A 26069-nucleotide genomic window follows, 5' to 3' on the forward strand; every position below is an offset into this window, starting at 1 on the left:
TTGAAGAGATTATAGTTGAAAACTTCCCTAATATGGGAAAGGAAATAGTTAATCAAGTCCAGGAGTCACAGAGAGTCCCATACAGAATAAATCTAAGGAGAAATACGCCAAGACACATATTAATCAAACTGTCAAAAATTAAACACAAAGAAATCATATTAAAAGCAGCAAGGGAAAAACAACAAACAACACACAAGGGAATCCCCATCAGGATAGCAGCTGATCTCTCAGCAGAAACTCTACAAGCCAGAAGGGAGTGGCAGGACATAATTAAAGTGATGAAGGAGAAAAACCTTCAACCAAATTACTCTACCCAGCACGGATCTCTTTCAGATTTGATGGAGAAATTAAAAAGTTTACAGACAAGCAAAAGCTGAGAGAGTTCAGCACCACCAAACCAGCTTTACAACAAATGCTAAAGAAAATTCTCTAGGCAAGAAACACAACAGAAGGAAAATACCTACAATAACGAACACAAAACAAATAAGGAAATGTGAATATTAACATACATATCGATAATTATCTTAAATGTAAATGGACTAAATGCTCCCACCAAAAGTAACAGAGTGGCTGAATGGATACAAAAACAAGACCCATATATATGCTGTCTACAAGAGACCCACTTCAGACCTAGAGACACATACAGATTGAAAGTAAGGGGATGGAAAAAGATATTCCATGCAAATGGAAATCAAAAGAAAGCTGGAGTAGCAATTCTTATACTAGACAAAATAGACTTTAAAATAAAGACTATTAGAAGAGACAAAGTACGACACTAGATAATGATAAAGTGATCGATCCAAGAAGAAGATATAACAATTATAAATATTTATGCACCCAACATAGGAGTACCTCAATACATAAGGCAAATACTAACAGCCATAAAAGGGGAAATCGACAGTAACACACTCATAGTAGGGGACTTCAACACCCCACTTTCACCAATGGACATATCATCCAGAATGAAAATAAATAAGGAAACAAAAGCGTTAAATGATACATTAAACAAGATGGACTTAATTGATATTTATAGGACATTCCATCCAAAAACAACAGAATACACATTTTTCTCAAGTGCTCATGGAACATTCTCCAGGATAGATCATATCTTGCGTCACAAAACAAGTCTTGGAAAATTTAAGAAAATTGAAATTGTATCAAGTATCTTTTCCGACCACAATGCTATGAGACTAGACATCAATTACAGGAAAAGATCTGTAAAAAATACAAACACATGGAGGATAAACAATACACTACTTAATAATGAAGTGATCACTGATGAAATCAAAGAGGAAATAAAAAAATACCTAGAAACAAATGACAATGGAGACACGACGACCCAAAACCTATGGGACGCAGCAAAAGCAGTTCTAAAGGGGAAGTTTATAGCAATACAATCCCACCTTAAGAAACAGGAAACATCTCGAGTAAACAAGCTGACCCTGCACCTAAAGCAATTAGAGAAAGAGGAACAAAAATCCCCCAAAGTTAGCAGAAGGAAAGAAATCATAAAGATCAGATCAGAAATAAATGAAAAAGAAATGAAGGAAACGATAGCAAAGATCAATAAAACTAAAAGCTGGTTCTTTGAGAAGATAAACAAAATTGATAAACCATTAGCCAGACTCATCAAGAAAAAAAGGGAGAAGACTCAAATCAATAGAATTAGAAATAAAAAGGAGAAGTAACAACTGAAACTGCAGAAATACAAAGGATCATGAGAGATTACTACAACTCCATGCCAATAAAATGGACAAACTGGAAAAAATGGACAAATTCTTAGAAATGCAAAACGTGCCAAGACTGAATCAGGAAGAAATAGAAAATATGAATAGACCAATCACAAGCACTGAATTTGAAACTGTGATAAACATTCTTCCAACAAACAAAAGCCCAGGACCAGATGGCTTCACAGGCGAATTCTATCAAACATTTAGAAAAGAGCTAACACCTATCCTTCTCAAATTCTTCCAAAATATAGCAGAGGGAGGAGCACTCCCAAACTCATTCTACGAGGCCACCATCACCTTGATACCAAAACCAGGCAAGGATGTCACAAAGAAAGCAAACTACAGGCCAATATCACTGATGAACATAGATGCAAAAATCCTCAACAAAATACTAGCAAAAAGAATCCAACAGCACATTAAAAGGATCATACACCATGATCAAGTGGGGTTTATTCAAGGAATGCAAGGATTCCTCAATATATGCAAATCAATCAATGTGATACACCATATTAACAAATTGAACAAGAAAAACCATATGACAATCTCAATAGATGCAGAGAAATCTTTCAACAAAATTCAACACTCATTTATGATAAAAACCCTGCAGAGTGTAGGCATAGAGGGAACTTTCCTCAACATAATAAAGGCCATATATGACAAACCCATAGCCAACATCATCCTCAATGGTGAAAAACTGAAACCATTTCCACTAAGATCAGGAACAAGACAAGGCTGCCCACTCTCACCACTCTTATTCAACATAGTTTTGGAAGTTTTAGCCACAGCAATCAGAGAAGAAAAGGAAATAAAAGAATCCAAATTGGAAATGAAGAAGTAAAGCTGTCACTGTTTGCAGATGACATGATACTATACATAGAGAATCCTAAAGATGTTAGCAGTAAACTACTAGAGCTAATCAATGAATTTGGTAAAGTGGCAGGATACAAAATTAATGCACAGAAATCTCTGGCATTCCTGTACACTAATGATGAAAAATCTGAAAGTGAAATCAGGAAAACACTCCCATTTACCATTGCAACAAAAAGAATAAAATATCTAGGAATAAACCTACCTAAGGAGACAAAAGACCTTTAGGCAGAACATTATAAGACACTGATGAAAGAAATTAAAGATGATACAAATAGATGGAGAGATATACCATGCTCCTGGATTGGAAGAATCAATATTGTCAAAATGACTCTACTACCCAAAGCAATCTACAGATTCAATGCAATCCCTATCAAACTACCACTGGCATTTTTCACAGAACTAGAACAAAAAATTTCATAATTTGTATGGAAACACAAAAGACCCCGAATAGCCAAAGCAATCTTGAGAACGAAAAATGGAGCTGGAGGAATCAGGCTCCCTGACTTCAGACTATACTACAAAGCTACAGTAATCAAGACAGTGTGGTACTGGCACAAAAACAGAAAGATAGATCAATGGAACAGGATACAAAGCCCAGAGATAAACCCACGCACATATGGCCAACTTATCTTTGATAAAGGAGGCAGTAATGTACAGTGGAGAAAGGACAGCCTCTTCAATAAGTGGTACTGGGAAAACTGGACAGGGACATGTAAAAGTATGATATTAGATCATTCCCTGACACCATACAGAAAAGTAAGCTCAAAATGGATTAAAGACCTAAATGTAAGGCCAGAAACTATCAAACTCTTAGAGGAAAACATAGGCAGAATACTCCATGACATAAATCACAACAAGATCATTTTGGACCCACCTCCTAGAGAAATGGAAATAAAAAAAAAATAAACAAATGGGACCTAATGAAAGTCCAAAGCTTTTGCACATCAAAGGAAATCATAAACAAGACCAAATGACAACCCTCAGAATGGGAGAAAATATTTGCAAATGAAGCAACTGACAAAGGATTAATCTCCAAAATTTATAAACAGCTCATGTAGCTCAATAGCAAAAAAACAAACAACCCAATCCAAAAATGGACAGAAGACTTAAATAGGCATTTCTCCAAAGAAGATATACAGACTGCCAAGAAACACATGAAAGAATGCTCAACATCATTAATCATTAGAGAAATGCAAATCAAATCTACAATGAGATATCATCTCACACCAGTCAGAATGGCCATCATCAAGAAATCTAGAAACAATAAATGCTGGAGAGGATGTGGAGAAAAGGGAACACTCTTGCACTGCTGGTGGGAATGTGAATTGGTACAGCTGCTATGGAGAACAGCTTGGAGGTTCCTTAAAAAACTAAAAATAGAACTACCATATCACCCAGCAATCCCACTACTAGGCATATACCCTGATAAAACCATAATTCAAAAAGAGTCATGTACCAAAATGTTCATTGCAGCTCTATTCACAATAGCCCAGAGCTGGAAACAACCTAAGTGTCCATCATCAGATGAATGGATAAAGAAGATGTGGCACATATATACAATGGAATATTACTCAGCCATAAAAAGAAACGAAACTGAGCTATTTGTAATGAGGTGGATAGACCTAGAGTCTGTCATACAGAGTGAAGTAAGTCAGAAAAACTAAGACTAATACCATATGCTAACACATATATATGGAATTTAAGAAAAAAAATGTCATGGAGAACCTAGGGGTAAAACAGGAATAAAGACACAGACCTATTGAGAATGGACTTGAGGATATGGGGAGGCGGAAGGGTAAGCTGTGACAAAGCGAAAGAGAGGCGTGGATATATATACAGTACCAAACGTAGGGTACATAGCTAGTGGGAAGCAGCCACATGGCACAGGGAAATCAGATCAGTGCTTTGTGACCACCTGGAGGGGTGGGATAGTGAGGGTGGGAGGGAGGGAGGCACAAGAGTGAAGGGATGTGGGAACAGATGTGTATGTATGACTGATTCACTTTGTTGTAAAGCAGAAACTAATAAAAAAAATTTTTTTTAAGTCAGCAGTCTTGTGAAGAGGAGAGCATAAGTGCAGGATTTGGAAATGCATTTGAAATGAAAAAACTAACAACTTAAAACAGTCTTGTTTATATATAGACTGCTATATCAAAACCTCATGGTAACCACAAACAGAAAATCAATAATGAAACACAGGCTTTAAATTACACATTAGAGCATATAGAATTAATTGATATATATAGAGTTTTCCATCCAAAAACAGCAGAATACACACTCTTTTCAAGTGCACATGGAACATTCTCCAGTATTGATCACATGCTGGGCCACAAAGTGAGCTTCAGTAAATTTAAGGAAACTGAAATACCAAGCATCTTTTCTGACCACAACACTACGAGATTGGAAATCAATTACAAGAAAAAAAAAAACTGCAAAATACACACACTTGGCGGGTAAAAAATATGCTACTAAACATCCAATGGATTACTGAAGAAATCAAAGTGGACATCAAAAAATACCTAGAGAGAAATGAAAATGAATATGCGATGATTCAAAACCTATGGGGCACAGCAAAAGCAGTTCTAAGAGGGAAGTTTATAGTGATACAAGCTTACCTCAGGAAACAAGAAAAGTCTCAAATAAATAACTTAACCTTACACCTGGAGGAACTAGAGAAAGAAGAACAAACAAAACCCAAAGTTAACAGAAGGAGAGAAATCATAAAGATCAGAGCAGAAATAAATGAAATAGAGAAGAAGAAAACAATCGAAAAGATCAATGAAACTAAAAGGTACTTTTGTGGAAAGATAAACAAAATTGATAAACCTTTAGCCAGGCTCATCAAGAAAAACTGGGAGAGGGCATAAATCAATAAAATTAGAATTGAAAAGGGAAAAGCTATAACAGACACCACAGAAATACAAAGCCCCATGAGAAACTAGTATGAGCAACTATATGCCAATAAAATGGACAACTTAGAAGAAATGGACAAATTCTTAGAAAGCACAATCTTACGAGACTGAACCTAGAAGAAATAGAAAATATGAAAAGACCAATCACAAGTACCTTAATTGAAACTGTGATTTTAAAACTCCCAACAAACAAGTCCAGGACCAGATGGCATCACAGGGGAATTCTATCAAACATTTAAAGAAGAATTAACACCTATCCTTCTGAATCTATTCCCAGAAATTGCAGAGAAAGGAACACTCCCAAGCACATTCTGTGAGGCCACCATCACTCTGATACCAAAACTAGACAAAAATACCACAAAAAAGAAAGTTGCAGGCCTATATGACTGATGAACATAGATGCAAAAATCCTCAACAAAATATTGGCAAACAGAATCCAACAATACATTAAAAGGATCATCCACCATGATGAAGTGGTATTTATCCCAGGAATGCAAGGATTTTTCAGTATCTGAAAATCAATCAGTGTGATACACCACAGTAACTAATTGAAGAACAAAATCCATATAATCATCTCAATAGAGGCAGAAAACACTTTTGACAAAATTCAACATCCATTTATGATAAAAACTCTCCAGAAAGTGGGCATAGAGGGAACGTACCTCAACATATTAAAGGCTATATATGACAACCCCACAGCTAACATGATACTCAACAGTTGAAAGCTGAAAGTACTTCCTCTAAGATCAGGAACTAAACAAGGATGTCCACTCTTGCCAATTTTATAGAACATAGTTTTGGAAGTCCTAGTCACAGCAGTCAGAAAAGAAAAAGAAATAAAAGGAATCCAATTTGGAAAACAAGAAGTAAAATAACAATAATATGGCAGATGACAGTTTCATCTATCACTGTTGGCAGATGATGTGATACTATACATAAAAAGTCCTAAAGACGCTACCAGAAAACTGTTGGACTTCATCAATATATTTGATAAATTTGCAGAAAACAAAATTAGTAAACAAATCTGTTGCATTTCTATACAATAATAACGAAAGATCAGAAATAGAAATTAAAGAAACAATCCTGTTCTTCCCAGGTGGCACAGTGGTTGAGAGTCCGCCTGCCGATGCAGGGGACACGGGTTTGTGCCCCAGTCTGGGAAGATCCCACATGCCGCAGAGTGGCTAGGCCCGTGAGTCATGGCCTTTGATCCTGCGCGTCCGAAGCCTATGCTCTGCAACGGGAGAGGCCACAACAGTGAGAGGCCCACATACCACAAAAAAAAAAAAAAAAAAAGAAACAATCCCATTTACCATCACATCAAAAAGAATAAGATACCTAGGAATAAACCTACCGAAGGAGACAAAAAACCTGTACTCTGAAAATTAAGGTGCTGATGAAAGAAATTGAAGATGACACAAAAAGATATACCATGTTCTTGGATTGGAAAAATCAAATGATTATACTACCCAAGGTAAACTACAGATTCAATGCAATCCCTGAAAATTACCAATGGCATTTTTCACAGAACTAGAGTAAAGAATTTTTAAATTCGTTTGGTGACCCAAATGACCCCGAATAGCCGAAACCATCTTAAGAAAGAAATACCGAGCTGGAGGAATCATGCTCCCTGACTTCAGACTATACTACAAAGCTATAGTCATCAAAACAGTATGGTACTGGCACAAAAACAGAAATATGGATCAATGAAAGAGGATAGAAAGCTCAGAGATAAATGCTCATACCTATGGTCACCTAATCTATGACAAAGGAGGCAAGAATATACAATGGTGAAATGACAGTCTCTTTAATGAGTGGTCTTGGGAATACTGTACAGCTACATGTAAATGAATGAAATTAGAACACTCCCTAACACTACACACAAAAATAAAGTCAAGATGAATTAAAGATCTAAATGTAAGGTTGAATATTATAAAACTCTTAGAGGAAAACATAGGCAGAACACTCTTTGTGATTTATGTCAGCAATATCTTTTTCAATTCATATACTAGAGTAATGGAAATAAAAACAAAAATAAACAAATGGGACCGAATTAAACTCAAAAGCTTCTGCACAGCAAAGGAAACCATAAAAAAATGAAAAGAAAACCCACAGAATGAGAGAAAATATTTGCAAACAACATGACTGACAAGGGATTAATCTCCAAAATTTACCAACAGCTCATGCATCCCAGTATCAAAAAACAACTCAGTGAAAAAATGGGCAGAAGATCTAAATAGACATTTCTCCAAAGAAGACATACAGATGGCCAAGAAGAACATGAAAAGCTGCTCAATATTGCTAATTATTAAAGAAATGCAAATCAAAGCTGCAAAGAGATATGACCTCACACCACTTAGAATGGCCATCATCAAAATCTGCAAACAATAAATGCTAGAGAGGGTGTGGAGAAAAGGGAACCCTTCTACACTGTTGGTGGGAATGTAAATTGGTATAGCCACTTTGGAGAATAGTGTGGAGGTTCCTTAAAAAATTAAAAATAGAGGTACCATGTGATTCAGCAATCCCATTTCTGAGCATATATCTGGAGAAAAACATGGTTCGAAAGGATACCTGCACCACATGTTCATTGCAGTGCTGTTTACAATAGCCAAGACATGAAAGCAAACTAAATGTCCATTGACAGATGAATGTATATATGTATCACATCCCCTTTATCCAATAGAATATTACTCAGGCATGAAAGAATGAAATAATGCCATTTGCAGCAACATGGATGGACCTAGAGATTATCATATTAAGTGAAGTAAGTCAGCCAGAAAAAGACAAATATCATATTATACCACTTACATGTGGAATCTAAAAAAAAAAAAAAAATGATACAAATGAACTTATTTACAAAACAGAAACAGACTCACAGACTTAGAAAACAAACTTATGTTTACCAAAGGGGAAATGTGGGGTGGGATGGATAAATTGGGAGTTTGGGACTGATATATACACACTACTATATTTAAAATAGATAACCAACAGGACCTACTGTATAGCACAGGGAACTCAGCTCAATATTCTGTAATAACCTAAATGAGAAAAGAATTTGAAAAAGAATAGATATATGCATATGTATAATTGAATCACTTTGCTCTACACTTGAAACTAACACAACATTGTAACTCAACTGTACTCCAATATAAAGTAAAAAATTACAAAAATAAAGTAAAAAGCTTTCCTAAATTAAAAAAAAATCATCTGTATCCACAATAAGGTTTTAAGGGAGACACAAAACAGTTAGATGTAAAATATGATATCAAAAACAGTAATCATGAGGGGAGGAGAGTACAAGTGCAGGTTTTTTTAAATACATTTAAAATTAAGAGATCAGCAACTTATACAAATCACTATATATATAGACTTCTATATAAAAAAAAACCCATGGTGATTGCAAACCAAAAATCTATAGTAGATGTACACACAAAAAAAGAAAAAGGAATCCAAACAAAACACTAAAGATAGTCATTAAATCACAAGAGAAGAGAACAAAAGAAGAGAATAAAGACCTACAAAAACATATCCAAAACAATTAACAAAATGGAAGTAAGAACATACATATAGATAATGACCTTAAATGTAAATAGACTAAATGCTCCAAACAAAAGAAAGAGTGACTGAATAGATACAAAAACAAGACTGGTATATATGCTGCCTACAAGAGACTCACTTCAGATCTAGAGACACATACAGACTGAAAGTGAGTAGATGGAAAAAGTTATTCCATGCAAACGGAAGTGAAAAGAAAGCTGGGGCAGCAATACTTATATCAGACAAAACAGACTTTTTAATAAATAGCATTGCAAGAAAGAAAGAAGCACACTACATAATGACCAAGAGATCAATCCAAGAGGAAAATATAATAATTATAAATATATATGCACCCAACATAGGAGCACCTAAATATATAAGGCAAATACTAAAAGACATAAAAGAAATCTACAGTAACACAATAATAATAGGGGCTTCGATACCATATGTACCTCAATAGACCAATCATCCAGACAGAAAATCAGTAAGAAAACACAGGCCTTAAATGACACATTAGATCAGATGGACTTAATTGATATATATAAGCATTCCATCTGAAAGCACCAGAATATACATTCTTTTCAAGTGCACATGGAACATTTTCCAGAGTATTTCATTCATACCTTAAACAATTAATTAGTTTTAAAGAAGTTGGACAATGCATTTGCATACATGAATATATATATATATATATATATATATATATATATATATATATATATATATATATATATATATATACCTAAAAGGCTAAAAGTTCCAACAAATGAATTACTCTGATTTTTCATTTGAATTCTATAAATTGACACCTACTCCATAATGTTAAAAAAAATGAAAATAAGTGAAAAATTTGCACTATGCAAACATTTACTTTAAATGCAAGAATTGGGTCATGTTTAGGTCTGTTTCTATTAGTCAGTTTTTTTCTTTTTCTTGTCTATTTGTATAATGTTTACTGCCAGACATTTTGTACCTCCAGAGATAATTTTATTTTCTGTTTAGTGGTCTAAGTGAAGTGGAGTCGGGTAAAATCACCTTAATATAATCAGGGACAACCTGACTTGAGGTTAGGTTGTCAGTTTTGTAAGCCTCAATTAGTTTCTGTTTTATTCCATGGTGTTTCTGCATGTCTTATGTCAGCTTTTTTCCCAAACTATTCTCTCAAGGATGTTTGTATAATAAACAGCCTTGGAAGATTAAGATATTGTTTTTCTCCAGTGTAAAAAGCAGAGGTTTTTCTTGCTGTTCATGATAATATTGATAATGTTTCCCTCCAGGGCAAAAGTTAGGCAGGTTTGCTAACAGGCCCCTTATGAAACTGGAACAGTTCTAAGCTCAAGGTTTCTCCCTTGTGACACAGACTCACAGTATGTGCAGCATCCTCCCAGACCTAATTTTACATTGCCCCATGGGACTTGAGGGACAGTAAGAACTGGTGCAGATGTGTTGCCTGCTGTGTTGCAAATAATAAAATTCTTTTCCCCTGACCCAAGAGTCTCATGTGTTTTGCCAACATCTGTGAAACTGAAGCAGGCTAACTTGTGATGTAAAATTTCTGATCCTTCATGTTTCTTGACATGCCTGAAATTAAGTCTTCATTGGTCCCAAGTGAGAACTTGGCATGTTTAGTAGAGTCCCTCTTCCTGAACTCCAGTGTTTATCTTCTTAGCAATGTGAAACTGCAGAAGATTTTGTTCTGTTTTTCATTCACTTTTTGTTTAGCCTCTTAACCTCTGACCCTGAGCATCTTAAGAAATCAGCTAACACTTTGAGGGGAAAACCCTGCCGAGGAAGGGTTCTTCTCTTCTCTCTAGGTCTTGTCACCTTAAGTTCTGTTACCTGAAAATCTATATAATCCAAGTTTTTATTCTGTCACAGTGAATGTTCTCAAAGTTCTCTTGGCTTTTCTATCTTTAAAGTGTAACCTGCTGTCTGAGTTTTCTGACTTAAGCCTTACCTCAAAATTCAGGATAATTGATACTCACAGAATATTGGCTTACATATCTGTGTTTCCTTCTCTCCAGGCTCTAGGATCTTCAAGTCCTGGTTGCCCTAGCAGCTATGAGGTACCTTCAAAATAAGGTTTATTACTTTTATTCTTTTCTTTACTTTTTTCTTCTCTTTTCTTCACTTCTCTTTGCCCTACATCCCTCCCTCCTTCTTTCTTCCTTATTGCTTTGCTTCTAGTCATCACTAGGAGTGTTGTTCTGCCACAAGCTACTGTACTTCATCAACTGACCAGCTGTATAATACTGATGTATCTTATAGACATTTTAATCAAAAGATCATATTAAATGAGCATTGAAGTACTTTAGTCAGTGCACTTCTGAAGAGCTAATTTCCTATGTCAATGGCATAGGCAGAATTTAATATCAACACACTGTTTCCACTACATAAATACTTATTTGTTAAACATGTGAGCAGATTTGATATTTTATAGACTATAATAGTGCATATTGCACTATACAGTGTGAAATTTTATAAACTACTCAGCTTATCAGCACCATTTCTGATGATTACAAAAATTTGATATTGCCAATTCAAGGCAATCAATCATTTCAAGTATAAGACTTGGATTTAGGAATGGCTAAAGGCTTAATTAAATTCAGGTTTCTTTCATTTAGTATTGTCCTTGTGTTGTCTCAGCATTCATATGTACTGTGGATACCACCTAGTATGGTGTCCACAACATGGACATGATGTGCTAGTGATGACAACATCTTTTTTTTTTTCTTTAGCACAGGTAATACATGGTGATAAATCTGGGGAGTTGAGAGTTCCATCCCGGCTGACTGAGCCTCCAACCTCATCTCATGTTGTCACTGCTGATCTTTGAGTCACAGACTTATCATTGATCAGTTCCCACTTTGCCCATCTATTTTACATACTCAGATCTAGGGTTTCCTTGCCTTTTCCTGCTACAGCTCCCTGGTAAGCATCCAGCTCTCAATTCTGAGCAGTCTTTTATGCCCTGTTTAGGCATGTATGGTTATTCCATGTCTCCTCCCTACCCTGTAGGGGATGCGTGAATATTTGAAGGCATACGGTGAGGTTGGCTATATGATTCCCTCTCTCTACCTATGATAATAGTGTGATGACCCCATTTGAAATAGGTAATCTGAAATTGCCTCCTGCCAGAAACTCAAATCAATAATGGGAATAAATTTTTCTGCCCTCATAATTTCAGAATTATCTAGGGGTTTGTGTTAATTCTCTTTGGTTGGTTTTCTAAAAAGAGGCCAGACAGCAGGGACCTATCTCTGTTCTTTTCCAATCATATTAAATCTCAGAATAGCTCTGCAATTAACTGTATAGCAGAAAAACTGTTTATGTCACTATATTTTTTATTTTGGTCTATGTTGTATTATATTTGTGCTGCAATGCCCTCAAGCTTTGATTTGGATATGCAAGGACAAGTTTTTGATCGCCAGGTCCCTTTCTCTCTCTCATGATGTTGTGTTGTAAAAATAAAAGTGCTTTTGATTTTAATCTACAATCTCAGTTATGAGTTTAAGAAATAATCTCAATATTTAATTAACTGCTTTCTTTTGGACTATATCTGCCCTCTTCCAAAGCAATAAATGCTATTCTGACTTGGTAGTGAGCTGTGGTGCACCAAAATTTATGTGCCACTGGAGGGCCAAGAGAAGACACCATTAACAAAATCTGCCAGACTGTGCTGGTGAGATGGGCGGTAGCATTATTGGGAAGATTGATGGTTTCTTTCTGCTGGTCATGGCTCATGGTAGGTAAGGCCATAAATATCAATGGGGTTGGAGAGGTGCCATGTTAATGGGAGCCAAGTGGCAATGTTTAACCATCAGAATTCTGGAGATCATAATTACTATAATCAAATGAACAGCCAAGAGTTCTTGATCCACAATAAGTTGTGGAGATGGTTAATAGGACATGGTGTCTTAGAGGCAAAAGAGTAGAGCAGGCAAGAGTATTCTGTGATGATGGTGGGGTAAGAAGTACCAGTAATTTGTCTCTCTATCTACATGACAATTGCTCTGGCAGAATCTGTCTGATGTAACTACTTTGGAACTCTGAGGTTTAATGAAGGCTGTGACTTCCAGGGAAAGGCTTGGACAGTAAATGTGGTTAATTTCAGTCAATTCAGCCCTTAGCTCCATGGAAGCTACCCATCTCCCAATACCCTGTTCCCTAGCAGGCAGCCTTTCATACTTTCCTGGAGCAGCTTGCACTCTGCTTACAGGAGCTAGGGTGGAGAATAAGAATTCTATCCTCCAAATATCAGGAATTTGTGCTGCAAAGATGCAGACACAGAAGCAGACAACCAGAGTCCTGGATCTAGTAAGTCCACTGTGAACTGGCCAGAGTCTTGGATAAAGTTCAGTCACAGTAGGCTTACTGGATGCATGGACCCCATGCAGTGGTCATTTCCCTAATCAGTGATGTATATATGGAATTTATATACTTGAAATTTGGAGTAACATTCACATTAAGCCCCTAATCTATTCTGGGGTAGAGATATAGTGGGAAGGACCAAGCGGAATTCTCTAAAAGGCACCCCTTCTCATACATGCACTCACACACAGAATCAAGACATAAACTAGAAACAATATTATTTTCTAGGGGAGATTAGGCTTAAATAACAATAATAATAATAGTGGTAGTGATAAAGGCTCAAATAATGAAGAAGCCTTACTGTGGAGAATGGTGATCCCTATCACATCTGCATTTAATTTACCAGAATATTCCCTGGAGAAATAGAATGCATCCTGTAGAATAACTGTAGACACTGGATGCCTACATGTGTACGACATATCTACTCCAGAAAATGGAAGATAAACCTTACAAAGATTCAGGGACCTGACACCATAGTGAAATTTTTAGGGGTCCAATCTCTGGAGGCAGGCCAGGATATTTCCTCCAAAATAAAATACAGCATTCTGTACTTTGAAATACCTATGACAAAATATGAAGCATAGTAATTGGGAAGCCTCTTTGTGTTATGGAGGCATCACATTCAACACCTAGTAACACTAATCTGGCAAATAAACCAGGTGGCACAGAAGGCTGCTAGCCTTAAGTAGGGACAGAGAGGAAGGGGTTCTGCAGCAAGTCCTGGCAATTTTCTAACAACTCTCTCTCCTTTCAGGTGCCCTCTTCCCTCTTTCACATGTGTTGCTCCAAAATACATATGTGATCACTTGCTTTATATAGTATGCAAAATAAATGTACACCTTTCATGTCCCTTCAAGACCTGACTCCCATCTTTCTATACAGGAGTCTCTCTTACTACTCTCAGTTCCTGTCCTGCACTTGTGAACATACCACACTCACACACTCTAACCATGACCAGCTACTCTTAGATTTCTCAATATGACATACTCTTTGCAAGTGCTAGTTCTTCTATTTGCAACTAATTTTAACTGACATCATTTTTATTCCCAGCTCATCTGAAAAATTAACTATCTTGTATTCCCACGTCAAATTTAGGTCAGTTCCTTCTGGGTAAATTTTTCTAACTTCCCTTCTAATACTTCACATCTTCCTTAACTAACAGCTCAATTCAGTTAGCATACGTCAGCTCTAGTTAAATATGCCTGATGCATTTATCATGCAGTATGTTAATTGGCTCTTTATATCTTTGTCTCCTCTAGGTTATTAGATCCCTTGGAAGTAGAGAAAATAATTTACTCACCTTATACTACTGGCGCTTTTCATGGTGCTTGCTACCTGGGGAAAACACTGTTATTTATTGAATGAATGAATGATTTAATGAATCATAAGTGATACCCTAGGCTTTCCAAATATTTTGTTGAAATTCTCCCTTTTAGCAGCAAATTTCCTTTCACCTTAACCTCTTTTCAAAACCTTCTACCTTTCCATTTTAACTGAAATTGCACTCTATGTCAAGAACACCACTCCCTTTATAGCCCCCTCTGTGAAGGATACATTTTTAACCACAAACCCTCCACATGCCACAGGGCACTGACACATTCTAAACATTGTTATTTTTTCCACTTTTTAGATGGGAGTTATTTTACCTGTTGGCACACCCCTTCACCTTTGAATCTTATAGAATACTGCTAAATAACTTCTACTTCTTTGTCATAGATTTTTACTGATTTCTAAGTTACAACCTCACATTCAGCAAAGGTGAATTTTCCCATAATTGCAAATATAATAGCAATTCTAATGTCCATATGAATGACAAGTCAAAGAGCCCAACCTCATATTTCATGGACTGAATTCAAATGTCTCTTATTTGCCTTCTATTTTAGCTATGCCCTCTGACATCCATTTCACATAACCCAGATGTGTTCCATGTCATAAATATTAATTTAAAGATCAGGGTCTCTGAATTTAATCTCCTATTCTTCCAATTCTTTCATACTCCTACTTCCAGTAACCATACTCCTTGATCTCATTATGTTCTTGACTTCTTTTTCCTTTCCATTTGAACCTGGTTGATCAAAGTTCCTCTTAGATTCATTTCTTTTGATAACAAGTCTGAATTCAAAATGAATAACCACATTAGTCAGGAGTTCTCATTTGAAATATTAGGTATTGACAACAGATGATTTAAATCAAAACAGGAATTCATTGAATTTTCTGTAGGTATCTCATGAAATCAGAACTAGAGATGGAGAAGCAGATTCCATAGACTGTGTACCCATGTCCACAGCCAACATTATCCCACCAATATGCTCTACTGAAGACTCCTTTTGCGGCACTAATAACTACTAGATGAATTGGCTTGTATTAAAAACAGAGCTTCACTGTACACCAGATATCACTAATGTCATCATGTGCTATAATTAGATTCTTTTGCAATACTTTTGCCACCACAAAAGTTTTTCTATTGTTTGTTAGTAAATTTTCTTAGTAAATTACTAAAACCAAAATCGAAATCCAGGACAGGTACATCCGATTGGATGAGGGTCACTGGACTTGTTCATGCCCTATTAAAAAGGGATTCTGGGATATTGAGTAATAACTGTTTTCAGCTTGCATAGTTGGAGCTGGTTTTCATCTCTCATCAAGACTCATAAATTGCTCATTCAGTAGAACATATCCAAAATGCTAAGTGCCGGTTTCAAGTTATAATTCAAAGGAATATCTTTTGTGTTATCTGGTGAAACCATTTTTGCCCTTGGGCTTAAAACTTCTAAAGCAGCAAAGATCTCAAATACGGAGACAAGAAGAAATATTTTTGTAAATTGAAGTTTGATGAAATCATAATATATATCCTTTCATCTTCTCCACTTTAATTTTTTAGTGGTGAATTCAGTCCACATTTCCAAACCCAAATTTAAATATCTTTGTAACTAATTCTCTAATCTTATTCCTTCCTAGTATTTGAATACCTTGTTAAACCATTTGATAGCACCAGTGAATTATCATTGACTATCAGTATTAGTCAGGATAGGCTAGAATATGCTAAGGACAAAACAATCTTACTGTCTCAATTACCGAACAGAGCAAATGTTTCCTCTCATTCTTATTATAGGTACAAAGCTTGATAAGGTAGAGATAAGGGGCTCCACTGTAAAAATCACTTAGAACCACACATGATAGAAGCTTCACTGTCTTGTAGTTGCACCACTGGAACATGAATCTTGCTCAGTTGCTACAGCAAGGGAAGATAAACCTGAAGGGCAGTGCTGACATTCATTAGCTTCTCTCATTACCCTTTGGCCAGATGTCATCATATCACATTATCTTAACTGCCTAACTACAAGAGGGTGAGAAAATGTAGGACAATACAATGTTTAGAATGCACCAATCTATTACAAGATTTATTCTCCTAGACAAAGAAAAGTACCTCTCAAAATTCAACTGCTGACAAGATTTCCCATTTCTATGGTGTTTCAGGGAAAATCCACTCAAGGGTGAATGCTATAGCAGTTCAGTTTCTATTGGTGCAAGCATATCTTGCAGAGCCACCTTTTTTTAAGGGCTAACTGTTTTCTCCTGAGACAACTGCTCATAGGAAATGTCTTACAAGTGACAATACTGACAAAATAGGCACACACAGAATGTGAAACACTTGGTGGTGGATTTATTTTTGCTATTGTGACCCCTAGAAGGGATTCCTTAACATTCCAAAGAACAGTGAGACCCCCAGTGACTTCACTAAACTGGCTGCTCTCTGAACTGTGTTGGAATCAAGCTCCCACCCTCTGGCATATGTGAAACTTGCAAAAGAATCTAAGTTATATGATTTGTCAGTTCTCCAGGTACTAATAGCCTCTGGGACCCTGGGATTCTGTCATGTTCACTGAAATCAGGGAGACTTTTTGGATTATAGTATATTCTCCTAGCACTCATTCTATAGAAAACAAGCCAAGAAAGCATTGTTTTAAGATACTAGCACTTTATTAATCAAAATATTTCATAATGCCTTAGTGAGTGAAGTATTTTTAGGACATCCTTACATGTCCTGGTTCCTGGAAGTAATTAAGGAATGGGTGTTTGGATTTCACATGATATGCTCGCTCCAATATGCCTATCTACCTCACTTATTGAATTTCTTCCTCATTATTTCAGTAAATTTCTGGCATCATAGAGAACAACATGGATTCCTGGATAAGAGCAAGGAATCTTCAGCCTAGTTGTAAGCCCCAGTTGTGCTGCTTACTGTTTCAATTTCCCTGCTCTCCTTTTCCCCACCTGTGCAATCAAGTATAATAATCCTATTTACCTGATATATATGTTGTAATAAATAAATGAATTAATCCATGTATAACACTTAAAACATAGCTTAGAATATACAAAGGAATCAATAAAAATAAATAAATATTATCTAAAATTTATCATAAGCCACTATTGAGTCCATGATTTATGCAAAAAACTAAGCAAAAAGTTAGAAAGACTTCAAATTGCCTAAATTAGTTGTTTCATTAATGCCTAAGATACAAGATGAATCCCCCATACACACTGAGAATTTGGTTTGAATGTCAAGACTAACGATGATACAAAAGCACCAAGAGATTACTCACAAAGTGAGGCTTCAGGAGAGCAGACAGGCCCCCAAGCAGGTCCAAAAATGGCTTGAGAGAGCAGAGAGTGGCAATCTGTTTGGGGTTTTATGGTGATTAGGTGATGTGGTTATATTGATGGTTCCCTAACATGACTAGGGCTTGTATGTTTTGAATATCTTACCAGTACCAAAGGAGGGAACACCTGGGCTTACTTATCAGTATTCCCAGATGTATGGCAAAAGTGAAATTGGGAAGGGCGGGGCTTGAAAGCTGTCAGTAGTCAAATATCATAAACAAAGTCAGACTCTTCATGACGTTAGTACAATGAATTCAGGACTTTGTATAAATATACCAGCATTGATTAATTTTCACCAATATAAATATATGTTCTCTGCAACTTATAACTATAAATATAATAATAATAAATATACCATTTATTAAGTACCTATTTTGTCTCAGGCACTGTGCTCCTAAAGAAATTACACAGAATGGTCCATATAACAGACATAGAAACCAAAGTTTAGAGAAATTAAACCATTTGCCTGAATTAATAATACCTTTAAAAAGTCAATGAAAGAAGAAGAATGCAGAACAAAGTGGTCTGTCAGATTCCAAAGCCTCTAATTTTGTTATTGTGACATAATGCTGTTCTGGTAAACATGCTACATTCCATTTAATTCTGAAAGTATAATCCAGAAAAAAAAATCTGGTCTAAGGCAGTCAAAAATTACTGAAATTAGTAAAGAGAATCAAAAGGTAACACTTTCATTTGCATGTAAGTTTGAATGAAATTTGCTAAACTTCCTTCAGATATGTCTTAATATCACTTCAGGAAGATGTCTACTTCCTAATTTCTGGAACCTATGAATATGTTGTATCACACAGCAAAGGTGAATTAAGGTTTCACATGGAATTAAGATTGCTAATCAGGTGACATAAAATAGTGAGATTATCCTAGATTATCTGGGTAGGCCTGATGTAATAAGAAGAGTCCTTACAAGTGGGATCAGGAGGCAGAATTAGAGTCAGAGCCAGACTTGGCCAGCCATTGCTGGCTCTGAACATGGAAGGGGGCTGTGGACAAAGGAATGCAGATGGCCTCTAGAACTGTAAAAGTCAAAGAATGGATTTGCCCTGAGAGCTACCGGGAGGAACAAAACCCCACTGATTCCTTGATTTTTGCCCATAAGATGCATTTCAGATTCCTGACCTCCAGGACTGTAAGATAATAAACATTTTTTTTTCTTTTTCTTTTTTTTCCCAATGAGTTTTTGGCAATTTGTTAAAATAGCCATAGAAAAATTATACATATTTTGTTACCAGACATGGGATGCTGCTATAATAGATACATAAAATGTACAAATGGCTTTGGAATTAGGCTGTGGGAAGATACCAGACAAATTTCAAAGAGTATAAAAGAAAAGGCTTAGTGTGTCCTTAAACAGACTATAGAGATATAGAGGTCAAGGACTTTTCTAGTGAGGACACAGTGTAATAGGAAAGAACCTTTGTATTCTAGTACAAGTTAATCACTAAAGGGATATTGCCTATAAGTTTAAATTATACACAATGGCCCATCTCTGGGAACCTTGCCTCCAGGTAATGAGCATTAAGCTATAATACCTTTGTTTAACTCACAGGAAACATCCTGATCAGGCCCATCTGTGAATGGCTGCAGGAAGGAAGAAATTAACACATCCCCTCTGAAATCTGGCCAGAACCAGGACTTTACCTCCACTCTTTTAGTATAAAAGAAATCTGCATTCTAACTTGGGAAAGATGCTTCTTTGGGACACTAGTTCACCACCTTCTCAATCTGCTGGCTTTCCAAATAAAGTCACTGTTCCTTTCCCCAGCACCTTGTCTCGCAATTCATTGGCCTGTTGTGTGGTGAGCAGTACAAGCTTACACTCGGTAAAAAATTTTGGCAAGCCAACCAGGAGTTTTGCTGCTCTTGGTTAGCTGGCCCTGGTTGGGGAATTTGGGGGTAAGGCCCTAGCACCTGCTGGTCCTTACCACTTGTCCTGAGGATATTCCCTTCAAAATTCCCCTGAGCAACACTGGCTGCCCCAATGCTTGGCAGTTGGAGCAAGGAATCAACATCTGGGAGCTGACAGGCTCAATACAGTACAGTAAGTAGTTCTGGTGTATACTCTCTTTCCTCCATTTGGGACTTTTTTCTCTGGAATAAGCCAATTTGTTTTGTCTTTGTGTGTGGTGCCCTGTTGAAGAGAGGAAATAGTTGCTGGGCTTTAACCCAATTTGTGAACGGGTTTGTTTGCCTCTGTTTTGTGTTTATTCATGTTGGAATTTGTGATTTTGATGCTGGAATTTGTTTGTCCTTTTGGTACTTTGCTGTTCTTGAACTTATAAATATGGGAAATACTCCATCTGTCCCTAAGGAAAGCACTTTGGGGTATATCTTAAATAAATGGGCAAAATATAGCTGCAAGCCTATGACTTAAGAAGGAGATGATATTCTATTGTAACAATGTGTGGCTCTGATACATGTTATCAGAAGAGCTATGGCCCCTTAGTGGCTTACTCAATTACTATACAATCTTGCTATTGAAACTGATTTGTGAAAGAGCAGGGGAATATGATGAGATTCCATACACAAAAGCATTTATGCTATTACATCAGGAGGAAAAGAAGTCAGATGGCTGCAGCCTTATGGTGCAGCAGTATGGAAGGAAACTCAAGGGAAAATCTGTTCTACAACAGGGAAAGGGAGAAAATGAGAGTGAAGACATGCTACTTCCAAACTTAAACTCCCCTCCAGCTGATGCTGCTCTATCAGCAGCAGTTCTGACTACCCCTGTGCCACTGATATATTCACTCCTTCCACCACCTCTTGTTTCCCCTACTTATGGGGATCAATTAGAAGTTTCTGTGTTAAACCCCAGGGCATAGGGACTTAGTTTGGTATCACATCTAAAACGTGACAGTTTTAGTTTTAGTTTTAGTCTCAATTTAGACTGGAAGCCACTTCCAGAGCAGGATATTTTCCCTTGTGTTGATATCCTGTAGGAAGCCTTAATACAAATGGCCAACCAGATGGGTTTCTATGGATGCACAGTCCATTCTCAACTTCAGATTTGTTTAACTGGAAAAAAATATAAACCTCCTTACAGAGAAGACCCCATCTGCATGACTGAACTTTTTACTTCTATGTTTGTCACTCACCATCCCTCCTGGGCAGACATTCATACTCTTATGAATATGATGTTTACTGGACATGAAAGGATAGTCATTGATAAGGCCAGGGAAGAAGTATACCAACTCCACCTAACATACCCAAATGGTACACCTGAAGCCCACTTGGCAGTACCCACACCTGAACCAAATTGGGACCCCCAATGAGGGAGGAATGCTCTTATTAGAGCACTACCATAAATGCCTCTTGGCAGGGCTTTGAATAGGGAAACAAAACAAAAGAGTTTGAACAAAATTCAAGAAATTTAGCAAAAAACAAATGAAGACTCCTCTGAATTTTTGGAAAGGATTTATCAGGCCTACAGGCATTATACTGATGCACATCCCAAGGCCCCTGAAAACACTAGAAGGGTAAACTTGAACTTTTTGGGGCAAAGTGCCTCAGATATCAGGAGAAAGTTATAAAAGTTAGATGGTGTATTTGGAATAAACCCTTCTCAATTGGTAGATATTGCTTTTAAAGTGTTTAACAACAGGAAACAACAACAGAAGAAAGAAGATGCAAAATGAAACACCACTTTTCTGACAGTGGCATTGGAATCCCAGAAGTTGAGTAACCTAAAGAGAGGTAAGCCACCATTAGGGAAGAAACCATGTGCTTACTGTAAGGAGGAAGGACATTGGGGAAAATAATTCCCCTAGGCTAAAACATAAGAAGAAAAACAATAAAAGAAAGACAAGAGCTTCTCATGGTAGAGAGGAACACTCTGATGATGAATGAAGAGGCCTAAGGGCTCCCTTGGACTTGAGGCATCCAATTCCAATTTCCCCACAGGAGCTCCAGGTAAAATTGACAGTGGGGAATGAGTTGATTAACTTTGATAGAAACAGGTTCAACATACTCTGTGGTAAACACCAAGGTGGCACAGGAAACATCTCAATCCATCCTCATCATGGGAGTCTCTGGAGGAGTACAAAATCATTCATTCTCACAACCTCTAAAATGCCAACTAGGGGACCTCACCCTGAAACATAGTTTCTTATATACACCAGAGTGTCCAATCCCTGTTTTGAGCTGAGGTCTCCTTTGTAGAAAAGGACAGAGGGCCAAAGAGTGGGGTTTCATTATTGATCACACTTCGCCTGGCTGCAAATGTAGTGCACAATTGTTTTGATTCCTGAGGCACTCTTGGACTGTGCTGCAGCACATTAATAATAGTACTCATTACAGGAGAGAGGCCACCTTACAATGGATTCAAAAGTATATAATGAGGCCTAACATGTAAAAGACCATCTGGCGAGTCACTCAGAATTGCATGATTTGTTCCAAAAATAACCAAAGACTTCTGTCAGATGTCCCCAGTTGGGGACTCATCACAGAGGAACTTGCCCCTCCAAGGACCAGCAAATAAACTTTACTCAAATGCCTCGATTTGCAGGAGATTACAGATACCTGCTAGTCTTTGTGGACACTTTTTCAGGATGGGTGGAGCCACATCCCACCCAGATAGCAAAAGCCTCTGAAGTAGTTAAGCCCTCCTTAAGGAAATCATTCCCCCATTTGGACTACTTAACACACTTCAAAGTGACAGTGAGTCTGCTTTAATCTCCAGTGTAACCAAAAAGGTACAAATTAATTGGAAACTGTCAATACATTCATCCTGGAGACCACAATCAACAGGAAAAAACAAAAAAAAATGGATCATACATTAAAAAGGAGCATTGCTAAAATATGTAGAGACTAATTAACTTGGGATAAATCCTTGCCAGTTGCCCCACTAGGGATCAGAGTGGCTCCCAGAAGCAGGTTTAAATTAAGTCCCTTTGAAACATTGTACGGTAGGCCATTCCAGGTGTCTGCTCAGGTGGGAGAATGTATAAATGCTCTAAAAGACCTTAGCAGTTGCCGATTATGTTAAAACTTTGGGCACTACACTAACCTCTGTTCATGAGTTTTCCTCCAACAGGTCTGCCTATCCAACTGAAGTAGCCTTACATGATTTCCAACCTGGAGGCTGAGTCCTCCTTAAAACGTGGAGAAAACAAGGGCCTGAACTTCAGCTGATTGTAACATGAACAGGACCACTTTTGGTATTACTTACCATGCACTCGTCTGGCCAGTTAGCTTAAGTAAAGCCATAGCTTCATCACACTCAGATTAAAAAAAAACACCACTGTCATCAGAAAATTACCCAATTCCTGAGAGGTCTGGAGAGCAATGGGTTTGTGAACCCTTAGAAGACTTAAGGTTGCTGTTTATAAGTGATAAGTATTGAGATTGTCATTTCATTCTAGCTGGAGAAGGGTCAAACTACTTGTTTAATCTTGTTCAAGTGAACAGCACAGGAATCTAGTGTAATTATGGCATAGTCAGAAAGTTAAAATTAATACATATGTATTGGGAACTGGAACCAAAACCCCAAGTTCAATCACAAATTAGACAACAAAGTACTAAACGGTTTCATCAGGCTCAAATGGTTATAGATAAAAAAGGAAAGAGGATTGTACTACTGACTAAAGATTCTAAGAAATATTCCCTGTCCAAGAAAGCTGATCAATTCCATTCCATACTTACCTCTTTGTCACCCCCCATTCAGCAGGAAATAGCCGGGACAATCTTCATCCCTTTTCCCACATGATTGTGGATGAATCATTGACAGTGGGGAGTTGTATTAAGGAAGAAACTTTGTATCCTAATACAAGTGAATCACTAAAGGGATGTTGTCTATATTTAAATTACACATAATGGCCCATCTCTGGGAACCTGCCTTCCAGGTAATGAGACTTAAGCTAAAATACATTTGTTTAGCTTGTAGGGGACATCCTGACCAAGCCCACCTGCAAATGGCTTCAGGAAGGAAGAAAATAGCATGTCCCCTCTGGAGTCTAGCTGATACCAGGACTTTACCCCCTCCCCTTTTAGTATAAAATAAATCTGAGTTCTAACTCAGGGAAGATAGTTCTTTGGGACACTAGCCTATCATCTTCTTGGTCTGCTGGTTTTCTGGATAAAGTCACTATTTCTTGCACCATCACCTTGTCTCTCAATTCATTGTCCTGTGGTAAGCAGTATGAGCTTGGACTCAGTAACAACAGAAGGAAGTGGGAAATATGGGAGATAAAACACATATTGCCTTAGAAAATACTTAAATCATCATGAACATAATGTTGGTAGAAATATGGACACTAAAGAGGCTGCTGCTGAGAGATCAGGAGGAACTGAGGAACATGTCATTAGAAATTGGAGGAAAGATACTTGTCATATATGGCAGAATACATAGCAGGATTGTATCCTGCAGTTATGTGGAAAGAAGAACTTATGAATGATGAAACTGGACATTTAGCTGAGACTTCCAAGCATAGTATTGAAGGTATGGCCTAGATTCTTCTTTCTGTTCATGGTAAAATCCCAGTGGAGAGAGATAAATTGAGGAAAGAACAATTAAACAAAGAGAAAATAGAGCTTGATGATTTGGAAACATCTCATCTAGATTTCAAAAGGATTAAAATTAAGATATTCACTGCCTGGAGAGCATATTCTTTAGAAAAGACCACGAATGTTATTGGAAAATCTTTTGCTAATACCTTAGAAAGACAACAGATAAGAATATTCGGTCAAGAATAAGCTCCTTGAAAAGATTAAGAATATGACTCAGAGATCTTCTCAACCATCTCAGCAGAAGCCAAAATATAGATGGCCTTATCTAGGAGCATCATGTCTAATGGAATGAATTCCTGTGACAACATAGAAGACCTGTGAAGTTCTTGAGAATGCAATTTTAACTGAAAAGTACAGAGACAACACCATAAAAGAAAGTTGTCAGACATTAAAGATTCTACATTCAAGAACATGCTGATAAAACTACTCAGTTGTAAATACATGCTAACCTTCATGAAAAAGATAGGATGATTTAGAGGATGGAGCCTGTAGCCCAGAGGGTGGAGACACAAGATATCAAGTTTCATTCTCTGGCTTTAAAATGAAATGAAGTTTCCCTAGATGGATTTTAAAATTGCTTGGGACAGTTGACTCATTTTGCCTACCATTTTCTCATTCTTTGAATGGGAATGTTTATAATTGGTTCCTATTCTTGTTCCACCATTGTATTTTAGAAGTAGGTAGCTTGTTTCTTGAATTTCACAATTCACAGATGGAGAGAAAATTTGCCTCCAAATGAAGCATATCCCTAGCCTTGCCCAGATCTGATTTAGTTGATGAGATTTAGGACATTTTAACTGATAAACTTAGACCATATTTTGGACTTTGAGTTGAGTCTGTAATGGTAGGAGACCTATGGGGATGTTGAAATGGGTTAAATATATTTTGCAAGTAGGAAAAATGTGAATCTTTGGACACTGGAGGGCATACTGTGGAACACGGAACAGTTGTCTCACAAAAATGTCCACACCTTACTCCTAAATATCTGTGACATGTTATTTCACATGTCAGAGGGAAACTAAGGTTGCATATAGAATTAAGGCTGCTGATCAGCTGACTTCAACATAGCAAAATTATTCTGAGTCATGAAATGCTGCCACCCTCTAGAAGCTGGAAAATGTAAGGAAATACATTCTCCCCTAGACCTTCCAGAAAGGAATGCCGCCCAACTGACATCTTTATTTTAGCCCAATGAGATATATTTCTTACTTTTGATCTCCAGATTTGTATGGTTTTAAGCTAATAAGTTTGTGATAATTTGTTACAGCAGCCATAGAATACTAGTACTACATTTTACCCCAAACAAAATTCCTTCAGGAAGTCAAAAACAACAGTTCTTTACTTTCTTCAAAGAAATTAAAGCTGAATTTTTATTATCTATCTTTAATTGAGAAATCTAATTCATTAATTCACCATTATATATTTCTCTACCTCCTTAGATTTTCACGTGTCAACTTCAAATGAA

Source organism: Hyperoodon ampullatus, assembly GCF_949752795.1.
Source record: "Hyperoodon ampullatus genome assembly, chromosome: 5".
Lineage (NCBI taxonomy): Eukaryota > Metazoa > Chordata > Mammalia > Artiodactyla > Ziphiidae > Hyperoodon > Hyperoodon ampullatus.